This window comes from Mastomys coucha, unplaced genomic scaffold (assembly GCF_008632895.1).
Source record: "Mastomys coucha isolate ucsf_1 unplaced genomic scaffold, UCSF_Mcou_1 pScaffold20, whole genome shotgun sequence".
NCBI lineage: Eukaryota > Metazoa > Chordata > Mammalia > Rodentia > Muridae > Mastomys > Mastomys coucha.
The window spans coordinates 108937453-108949036 of NW_022196903.1; the positions used below are offsets into that span (position 1 = coordinate 108937453).

The following is an 11584-nucleotide window of genomic DNA, read 5'->3' on the forward strand; positions in this document are numbered from 1 at the left end:
TTATACGCTCTTTCTTTCTTTCTTTTTTATTTTTTTATTTTTGTTTTTTTGAGAGAGGGTTTCTCTGTGTAGCCCTGGCTGTCCTGGAAGTCACTCTGTAAACCAGACTGGCCTTGAACTCAGAAATCTGCCTATCCCTGCCTCCCAAGTGCTGGAATTAAAGGCATGCTCCACCACTGCCCGGCTATATGCTTTCTTTTAATAAGGTCATTGTGATTGGATCCAAGTTCAAAGACCACAAGCCCTAAGGAGTTTCTAGAGTGTTTCCTTATCAGAGAAAATATGGATATTTTTAACTGCTTTTTTGCTTGGTTCTGTTTGTGTTTGTGTTTTGTTTTTGTGCCTATAAGCCCAGCACTCAGTGGTTGAGCCAGAAAGGCTGTCAGAAGGTACACATGATGATACTAGGGCCAGTTTTATTTATGATGTCCCCTGACCTGAAGCAGAGAGGGGTGGGGGGAGAAATGGGCAGTAAAGGAAGCAGTTCTAGGCCATCTAGATGCCTAGATGAGGGGGTCTAGGCGATACAGCAAGATTGTCTGGAAATTAAACTGACGGGTGAGGGTGACAGGTAAAAAGATGTTTACTGCTGAAGACCTGAGTGAGATCCCTGGGGCCCTCACAGTAGAAGAAAACTGACTCTTTCAAGCTGCCCTTCAACCTCCACATATGGACCCCAATAAAAAATACATGTAAAAAGCCCCTTTGCCAGGCCTAAAAAGGTGCAACCCGTTCTCCTGACTCCACCCCTTCAGTACATTGCACCAGCTTGTCCCATCACAACTGGCTAGAAGCTGATTTTTAAAAAGATTTTTAAATTTTTTATGTGTATGAACATTTTTACCTGTGCCACGTAAATTCTTGGTGTCCATAGAAGTCAGAAGAAAATGTCAGATCCCCTGGAACTGGAGAGTTAGGGATGGTTATGAGCTGCCACGTGGTGCTCAGAATTAAACCCAGCGCTAGGCAAGCCCTTTGCCTACAAACTACATCCCCAGGCCCCAGGATAACTTAAAAGATAGATTTGATTTGTAAAAATGGATCTTTATTTACGTGTCTCTGTGTGTGCCATGTGTACACAGGCATCCACAGAGGCCCTGTTGGACCTCTCGGAGCTGGAGTTAAAGGAACTGATGAGCCTGCCCAATGTGGCTTCTGGGAACCAGACTCTGGTTCTACAAGAGCAGTATAGACTCTTTTTATTTATTTATTTATTTATTTATTTATTTATTTATTTATTCACTTTACATACTTATCTGGAGCCCATACTGATCTCCTCCCATTCCTACCCTTCCAAATCCCTCCCCCCACTACTCCTTTTCCTTCTCAGAAAAGGGGAAGCCCCCATTGGGTACCACCCCACCCTGGGATATCCAGTCCCAGTAGGCCTAAGCATATCTTTCCCCAACTAGGCAGTCCAGTTACAGGAAGGGGATCCAGTGGCAGGCAACAGTCAGAGACAGCCTCTTCTCTAATTGTTAGGAGACCCACATGAGGACCTAGGTACACATCTGCTACAGATGTGCCGGGGTCCTGGATCAGCACCTGCATGCTGTTTGCTTGGTAGTCCAGTCTTTGTGAGCCCCCATGGGCCCAGGTTAGTTGATTCTGGAGACCCACAGCCAAACATCAGTATGGACTCTTGACCCCTGAGATGGGCTCCTCTCGAAGGTCATTCCCTACTGGAGACATTAATGTTACCCAAGAACTGCTGTTTCTCTCTCTCTCTCTCTCTCTCTCTCTCTCTCTCTCTCTCTCTCTCTCTCTCTCTCTCTCTCTCTCTCTCTTTCTCTCTCTCTCTGCTTCAGGTTAGGGGACATCATAAATAAAACTGGCACCAATATTGCCATGTGTACCTTTGGCCAAATTTCAAACTATGTCTTGGAGATAGGGTCTCCTGGAAGTCCAGCAGACTTCAAGTTTGATTTGACACTGGGGATAGCCCTGACCTTCTGCCTCTCGTCTTCACCTCCCAAGCGCTGGGATTACAGGCACACATCCCCACGCTGTCTAGGAGGGGCATTGCATTTTATGGCTCCTGCCAGTAGTAGCCAGACTGCTTTCTTGAAGTGAGGCCCCAACACAAGTTCCTCCCTAGCAACAAGCTCTTACTTCAAGTGGTTTTCTTCACTCGCGAAAGAAAATACTACCTCCCCAGTGTTTTAACACTGATATTTCTGGCTATTAGAGTCAATAAACAGCTTCATACCTTTAAAAATAAGTTTAAATAAGAATAAAAATGATGATAGGTTGGGCACACCTTTAATCCCAGCACTCAGGAGACAGAAGCAGGCAGGTCTCTGTGAATTCAAGGCCAGCCTGGTCTACACAGTGTGTTCTACACCAGTTAAGGAGTACAAGGTAAGACAGCTGGGACTACACAGAGAAACCCTGTCTGGAGAAACCAAAAAAAGAAAGAAAGAAAGAAAGAAATATTTAAAACATATTTTAATTTACTTTATTTTTTGAGACAGGGTTTCTCTGTGTATCCCCGGCTGTCCTGGAACTCACTCTGTAGACCAGGCTGGCCTCAAACTCAGAAATCCACCTGCCTCTACCTCCCAAGTGCTGGGATTAAAGGCATATGCCACCACTGCCCCACAAGATGTATTTATTATTATATGTAAGTACACTGTAGCTGTCTTCAGACGCATCAGAAGAAGGCGTCAGATCTCACTACGGGTGGTTGTGAGCCACCATATGGTTGCTGGGATTTGAACTCAGGACCTTCCGAAGAGCAGTTGGTGCTCTTACCTACTGAGCTATCTCTCCAGCCCCTAAATATTTCTTTTATAAATTGGATTGAGAAAGAAATTTGCATGTCATCCTGTTTAGACTCTGTGAGTCTCGGTGTTTTTTTCCCCCCTCTCTCTTCTACACTTATTTTGATTTTAATTACTTGTAGACCAACATGTAGGGGAGTGGAGACATGCATGTGGTGGGTGATGTGTTTATAAGAAGATAAAGAGGGGGGTATGTTTTATGGATGTGTGGTGAGGTATGGGGGAAGGAGATGGTGGGCCCATGCTGAGGCATCCCTTCCCCCTGAGGGACCAGCTCTAGTACTATAGTATAGAATAGAGTTTATTCAGGGAATGGGAATGGGAGTTAAGAGGGTAGTAGAGACGGTGGGAGGGGAAGGAAGGGGGGAAGAAGAAGAGAAGGAGGAGGAGGAGGAGGAGGAAGAAGGGGAGGGGGAGGGGGAGGAGGAGGGGGGGAAGAGAAGAGATGTAGAGTAGAGGCCGGCCATGAGCATGTGGAGGGGAGAAGGGACCAGAGGACAGAGCAGGAGCAGGAAGGTGCAAGAGCGAGTGAGAGCAAGAGAGCTCGGAGCCGGCAAGCAGCCCACTTTATAGTGAGTCTTTACAGTGAGTCAGGCAAACCTGGCTGTTGCCAGGTAACTGTGGGGCGGAGCTTAGACAGAATGCTGACAGTGGGCACCCACGTGGTCCCCTCAGAAGCCGGAAAAGGGCATTGGATCTCTGGAGCTGGTGTTACAAGCCGCTGTGAAATGTATGGTGTGTGTGCGCTGGGAATCCTGTGCAGGAGTTTAACTGTGAGCCACTCTCCAGCCCAGAGTCTCAATTTCTTTCTCCACTTGTTAACCAGATTTCTGCTACTTTGACAGTTCTGTAAAGAACCAAATTAAAAAGAGGAAAGCTTCATTCTGCTCATGGTTTCAGACCTTTGGGTTTGTGGTGAGGACAAACACTGAAGCTGGAGCCAAAGGAGGCCGGTTGCGGTGTGGGTGCAAGAGAGGCAGGGAAGGGCTGGTGCTGGGCAGCAGAGTCCTCAGAATCCAAACTTCCAGGGTCGGGGGCCCATGGGAGATCACGGAGGTAAACAAGAGGTCGCATTCTGGGAAAGTGGAAACTTGCAAGAATCTGTTAGCCCTTCTCCAGCTTTCCAGAAGGAATAAACAGCTGTCGGAGGAGACTCTGAGCAGCCCAGCTGCAGAGAGGAGATATCTTGGATCTGTCAGCTGCCTGCATGTTGTACAGAGAGCTCCAGGGTTGCAGCTTTTGTGAATCGTCATCCTGTTGGGTCTTTTTAGTGATGCAGCTGTTTTTAAGCCACACCTGGTACTATAAGTAACCCCTCCCCCACACTCCTGTAAGCAAACCAATAAAACCTCACTAGTCTAACCAAGTTGGACCTTGGTGTGGATGTTTCTTGGTTCTGTCATGGGGTTCAGGGGTTCCCTTTTTGAGAGAATAGATGTGTTTGTGTGTCTGTGTGTGTCTGTCTGTGTGTGTGAGTGTGTTGTGTCTCCCCAGAAAAAGTCTGCCACACACAAGGACTGGTCCAACTAGTCCCTTTAAGGACGTGCACCCAATGGACTAACATCTATCCAGGTAAGCCCCGCCTCTTAAAGGTCCCAGCACCTCCTGCTAGTGCCACAGGTCCAGCCAAGATCCGGGCAGCAACGCCAGCACATTCAACCTCGGAGCCCCAGCCCAGCCCATTTACAGTGGATTCTTCCTCTGTTATTACTATTCCACAGGATTTACCTAATACTTATTTACCCAATACTTAGCTGTTAAAATAGCAAACCTGAGAATGATCATCGCAACCCAAATCTTTCTGTTTTTACATCCCGGAGTCTCATCATACTCCAGGCAAACTCCCTCCTTCCCACGCCTTAACTGCCTCTGCATTTGAGGGAAACACCAGGGAGGTTGGAGTCCTACAGAAAAGACCAGGGAAGAAAGGAGATCCAGGGCTCAGAACGCCACCCCTGCCGATCTGACTTCCTGTTCAGGAGAACTCCACTTTCCCACAAAAGGTCAAGGACGCTCAAGACTCCGTAGAAGGCTCCAGGTGCCAGGAGCAGCCCTGCCCCAAGCAGGTGCAGAGCTGAAACCCATCAACTGAGTCTTAGAAACTTCCTGCTCAATGTTTTTCTCTGTTGCTAGGAAACCTGGTTTCCTTAGCTGGTCACTGGTTAGCACCCCCTCGTGTCCAGAAGAGCAAAGTTCATGGTTTCAAACTTCCTCCCCACCACTTCCCTCCTGCCTTCCTCTCTCTCTCCTTGCCCCTTCTCTCTCATCTCCATCTCTCATATAAACACACACACACACACACACACACACACACACACACACACACACACACACACACACACACACACACACACAGAGAGAGAGAGAGAGAGAGAGAGAGAGAGAGAGAGAGATTTAAACTTCAAAATTTTAATGTACGGTTTAAATATTTTGTTTGGTGCTGGGCATCCTACCCAGGAATCTATGTATGCTGGACAACATCCCCAGCCCATAATTTTTTTAAAGGTCCTATTTTTCACTATGTGTATGCGTGTATCTTTGTGCTGTTATGTGTGAATGTGGATGCAGGTGGCCTCAGAGACCAGACACGTTGGATCACCCTGGAGCTGGAGTTCCAGGTCACTGTGAGCTAACCAACATAAGTGTGGGGAACAGAACCTGGGTTCCCTGGAAGAGCAATATGCACATTTAATCACTAGCCAATCTCTCTACTTCTAGCCCTTAATTTTTATCATGGAATACATAGGAAAGTACCAAGAAGTCTGGCATGGCGCGTACCTTTAATCCCAGCACTCGGGTTTCAGAGACAAGAGGGTTTGAATCTGAGGACAGTCTGTGCTACCTGTAAATATTGTGTTTTAAAAACCAAAGAAATAAACCGAGCGTGGTGGCCCTTGGGAGGCAGATGCAGGTGGGTCTCTGTGAGTTCAAGGGCAGCCTAGTCTATAAATCCAGTCCAAGACAGCCAGGGCTTTGTTACATAGAGAAACCCTGTCTCAAAAAACTTAAACAAACAAACAGGAAACAAAGAAAGAGGTCTTTGCCATTACCTTATTCAGACATTGACTGCTCAGGCAATCTTACATCTCCAGTAACTGCAGGGGTGTGCCTGCGTCTTTTTGCTTTGTGTTTAACTGTCAGAATGCGTATTTTTATTTTTGTTTTTGTCTTTTTCAAGACAGGGTTTCTCTGTATAGTCCTGGCTGTCCTGGCACTCACTTTGTAGACCAGGCTGGCCTCGAACTCAGAAATTTGCCTGCTAAGTGCTGGCATTAAAGGCGTGCGCCGCCGCCGCCACCACCACCCAGCTCAGAATATGTATTTTTAAACAAAATGGGAAGTTTGTATAAATAAAGTCACATTTTCACTCATATTATGTTTCTGGGTACTGGAGAGAAGGCTCAGCCATTGACAGTGATTACTGATCTTGCAGAGGCCCAGAGTTCAATCCCCAGCACCCACTAGGTGGCGGGCTCACTACTGCCAGTAACTCCAGTCCCAGGAGATCTGACATCCTCTTCTGCCTTCTGAAGGTACCAGGCCGTCATGTGCACATACTCACATGCAGACACATACACATAATTTAAAAAAAAAAAATTCTCATTTTCTTTTAACATTATTAATGGGTAAATGTATGATGTAGGGGTTCAGCTAGATATGCCACAGCATAGACAAGGAGGTCAGAGGACTATGCTATGGAGTTGGTTCTCTCCTTCCACCACGTGGTTCCTGGGGATGGGATTCCGTTTGCTAGGCCTGGATGCTAAACTCTTGTACCTGCTAAGTCATCTCACTGGCCCTGATAATTTATTTGCATTGCTGTGTACTATTTCAGTATATGACTATACAATAATTTCTCCTTCATTCTGCTCATGGACATTTGGACTACTTTCAGATTAGGGCTGTCTTGCACAGCACTGCTTTGAACCGTCTAACTGTCCTTATGCTCTGCTGCATGAAGCTGTGTCTTTCTCTCAGTTACCGACATGACAGTGTATCTCTGGCTGTACTAGACAATGCCAGAGAGTTTTCCAGAGTGGCTGAACAAATGCCTGGATGTTCCTGCCCAGCCGACTGCTCATTCCCACTGCTCCATTCAGCAACATTTTGTATCACCAGATAGTAATTGTCATCTGTCATGGGTGTGTAGCCCATGGTCATTTTAGTGATTCTTTATAATACGGTTTATTAAGTGTCTTAGAGTTTTATTGTTGTAAAGAGACACTATAACCAAAGCAATCAGGGCCAGCTTGCAGTTTCAAGGTTTAGTCTATTATCATCATCATGGGAAGCATGGCAGTGTGCAGGCAGACGTGCTGAAGGAGCCGAGAGTTCTACATCTTGACCTGAAGGCAGCAAAAAGACTGTCTCCCACACTGGGCCAATCTTGAGCACACACACACACACACACACACACACACACACACACACACATATATATCAAAACTTCCGCCCCCACAGTGACATACTTCCTCCAACAAGGCCACACCTCCTGATAGTGCCACTCACTATGACCAAGCATTCAAATACATGAGTCTATTCAAACCTATTCAAAACACCAGAGTATGCCTTCATGCGTTTATCAGTTGCACGACTTTCATCTGAACTGAAATGTCTATCAAGAATTGGAAGTTTAGCTCAGTGACAGGGCAATTGCCTAGCAAGTACAAGGACCTGGATTCGGTCACCAGCTCTGAAAGGAAAAGGCAGAATTGCACACGAAACCAGAAACAAACGAACAAGCAAAAACAACAAAAAATGAATCAAGGAACATTGTTTAAGTGCATAAAAATTAATTTGCCAAGTGTGGTAATCCCACACTCGGGAGGCAGCGTGAGGCGGAGCTCTGTGAGTTCCATCCAGGCCAGCCTGGTCTACGTAGTGAGACCTAGTCTCAGAAACGGTGCTTATTCATTCCCATGGTTCTTCTTGGTGGGGTTTTGTTTGCTTGACGTTTGGTTTACACATCTGTGTTTGCGTGGTGGTGCCTGTGTGTGCTGTATGAGGCGTGGCGTCCTCCTTTCTTGCTTTCTACCTTTTCAGTTTGTTTCTGAATATAGGGTCTCTCTATATAGCCCTTGAACTCAGAGATCTGCCCGCCCCTCCCTTCCCAGAAATCCCAGGCCCACACTGCCATGCCAGCTTTATTTAGTTTTAAATTTTTTATTTGCTGGGTGTTTTAGGGTTTCTAATCCCATGACAGAACAACCATGACCAAAAAGCAAGGCGGGAACACACCAGTGGTGGTGCACGCCTTTAATCCCTGCACTTGGGAGGCAGAGGCAGGAGGATTTCTGAGTTCGAGGTCAGCCTGGTCTACAGAGTGAGTTCCAGGACAGCCAGGGCTACACAGAGAAACCCTGTCTCGAGGAAGAAAGAAAGAAAGAAAGAAAGAAAGAAAGAAAGAGAGAGAGAGAGAGAGAGAGAAAGAAAGAAAATGTCCTCCAGCTGTACATTATGGATGCATTTTCTCAACTAAGTTTCCCTCCTTTCAGATAACTCTAGCCTGTGTTAAGTTGACTAGGTACTAGCCAGGTGGTGGTGATGTACACCTTTAATCTCAGCACTCAAGAGATAGGCAAGCTAATCTCTGAGTTCAAGGCCAGCATGGTCTACAGAAAGAGTTTCAGGATGTAAGGACTACACAGAGATACCCTGTCTTGAACCAAACAAGACATGAAACCATCTAGCACACTGGGTGTGGCTGTGGTGCACATCTTTAATTGGAGCACTCAGGAGGCAGAGGCAAGTGGATCTCTTGAGTTCAAGAGCAGTGTGGTCTATATTGAGTTCCAGAACAGCCAAGCTACATATCAGAGAGACTGTGTCTTTTAAAAAAAAAAAATCCTCTTTTTCTCTCTCTTTCTCTTCCTTTTTTTTCTGCCTTTAACTTTTTATTAGTTCATTGTGATTTCACATTATGCACCCCAATCTCACTCATCTCCTGCTTTCCACTCTTGTAACTTCCTCACCAACAGAGAAAAAGAAAAGTCCCCTCGTTGTGGAAGTTGAAGTGTGTCACAATATGTCCCACAGTAAACCCTTCTCCCCACACTGATAGCAAGTGTTCATTGCAATGATTCATTGGTCTGGTATGAGGCCTCTGGCTTCTGCTACTCCAGCCACACTGGATCCTCACTGGGACTCCTTTTGAATATCCTGTTGTTGCCCTGTGTCATGGAGATCCTGCAGTTTTGGATCTGTAGCATCAGCTCCTTCATGCACCCCAACAGTTCATCAATGGGGTAGATGTTGGGGTAGACCAATTCAGAACCCTGGATCTGGGCCAGGGTGCTATCTGAGCAACCTGCTGGCTCTCCTGCTCTCACACCCTCAGGGCTGCCTCCTCCCTGCCCCTGCCACCAGGGTCACCTGGCTGCCCAGAGGAGCTGCAGGGCCCACTCTCTTGAGTGCTGCAACTGGTGAGGGCCAAGGACTGCTTTCCAGCTCTCAAGACCCCAGAACTAGGTCTCCTCCTGCCTGCCAAAGGTGGCCAAGGACAAGGCTGGCGGGGGTTGGGGGATGGTATCTCTCCTGCATCCATGCCATCACATGGGAGGTGAGTGGTAGGGCCAGCTCTTCCACACTTACATTGGGCTGGCTTACCTGAAACTCCTACAATGTGTGGAGCCCACTCTCCCCATTACTGCAGCTGGGTTGGGGTAAGGTCAGCTGTCCTAATGTCATATCCCCAGGGCCAGCTCTCCCACAATGCCCCAGAGAGGGGTACGTCCAGTTCTGCACAGCTCTCAGACATCAACATGTCCCTAGTGGCAGCCTAGACCAAGGACAGCCTCTTGACCTTTGGTGATTACAGATCCCCGCTGCTGCTGGTCAGTGGACCCAGACCCTGGTGGCTGCTCAGGCCAGGACCCTGCCATGGTCCCACGTGGCATCACCAGCTACCCACAGACTTTTCTTCAGCATCTTCAAGTCTCCAGTTCTGCTTCACTTCAGTGTCTCCATATCCTTCCATTTCTCTTTCTCCTCCATTTCTCCACACTTATTTGCTCCTCTTAGTGGTGCCCAGTGTCCCTGGGTGTCCAGGGTCATCTCAGGAGTGCGATGTGCATTATGGTGCTGGGCAGGGGTCCCCTCGGACATGGTCTGCCCAAACTCCAGCTGGTATGGTTCTGGACTGATGGTTACCTCAGGCTAGCTCCCTGACTGGACCCCCTGGCACTAGTCTGGTAGTCACTTCAAGCTCACTCCTTGACCCACTTGCCTAAGTGGCCCCTTTTGAAAATTGTCTGTCTAGGGCCCATTCCCACAAGGGGCCTACAGTTGCAGGCAGAGTTGTTCTTGTCTCTGGCTTGCTCCCTGTCATGGGAGCCCATCTGGGCCTGCCTGGCACCAGACTGGTGGTTGTCTCAGGCTCAATTTTTTCAGACATTCAGATATTCATAGGTCAGAACACTGGGCATAGACATAGCCTCTCCTCTCTGCCACCTACTGACGACATGCATGTGACATAGCCACCACGCCTTACTTGTTGTGTCCTAAGCAATAGAAAACGGGAAAAGACAGCTTACTATGTTAGTCTGGGTCCCTCTGGAAGCCAGTGCCAGGGCCAGATTAAATGTTCAGAGACTTCTTAAGAGAGAGTCTGGTTGCGAGAGGATGTAAGGAGGAAAGTGGAAGTTGAGAAGCTATCGTGGTCCCAGCACTTGGGAGGCAGAGGCAGGGGGATTTCTGAGTTCGAGGCCAGCCTGGTCTACAGAGTGAGTTCCAGGACAGCCAAGGCTACACAGAGAAACCTTGTCTCAAAAAAAAAAAAAAAAAAAAAAAAAAAAAAAACCAAGAAAAAGAAAAAAGAAAAAAAGAAAAGCTATCCTGGAAGTCCTCAGGTGGGGAGAGTGGGAGGAGTATGTGGGAGAGGTCTCTGCCATATTAAGGTGGGTGTGTCCATCTGTCATATCAGAGAGTCTGTGAGCTAAAGGTGAGTGTCAGAGGTGTCTGTCTCCAGGCATGGGCCTGTATCAGGATCCCTTTCTTGCTAGTGTGGCCAAGGCCAAATATGGTCTTGGTCAATTCTGATCCTGATCTTAGAGAGCTGTCTATAGGTTCAGAGTCTTGAAGAGGATGGCTAGAGAGATCTTTTCTAAAGCCATCTTGACATGCCATCCTCTACTCACTGGTAGGTTCAGCAGGCTCCCTTGTCTCTAGATTTCACCACTTCCCAGTAGTTCCACCAAGGGGACCAGGCAGTCAACACTCAGCCTTGGGGAGCAGCAATGTCTGAACTGGGTTCCTTTCCGACAAACTGGGACAAACAGCTGCCACTGTTCTCCTGGGCTTGACCTTTCTCCCAGCGCCAGCTGACTTGCATGGTCCCAGAGCACACTCAGTGCTCCTTTAGCCTGTGGCAGATGACAGCAGAAGTTTGCTGACCAGGGTCCAGAGTGGCCAAGGACCAAAGCCCCTTCATTTTCAGTCCTGTCTACCCAGCTCGGGATTCCATGCTCTATTCTTTTTTGTTTGTTTGTTTTTGTTTTGTTTTGTTTTGCTTTCCGAGACAGGGTTTTTCTGGATAGCTCTGGCTGTCCTGGAACTCAATCTGTAGACCAGGCTGGCCTCGAACTCAGAAATCCGCCTGCCTCTGCCTCCCAAATGCTGGGATTAAAGGCGTGCCCCACCACTGCCCCGCCCATGCTTTATTCTTAGACCCCACTTTGGACTGGAGCTCCTGGAATCCACAGCCTGAGATGTAACCAGAGCACAAGCTCCGGTGGTCCATGGGAGCTGAGAACCATCAAGGTCAATGCTGGTCTGGTCTGGGCTGGGCTGGGAGGGAGTACGCC

General features: G+C 47.7%; 1 non-coding gene across 1 annotated transcript; it reads right to left on the reverse strand.

The window, feature by feature from the left end:
- Nucleotides 1-10161: 10161 nt before the first annotated feature.
- On the reverse strand, nt 10162-10294 carry LOC116100205. The gene has a single exon (XR_004122530.1). It is a non-coding gene; the product is annotated as a small nucleolar RNA SNORA17 (small nucleolar RNA).
- Nucleotides 10295-11584: the final 1290 nt, after the last annotated feature.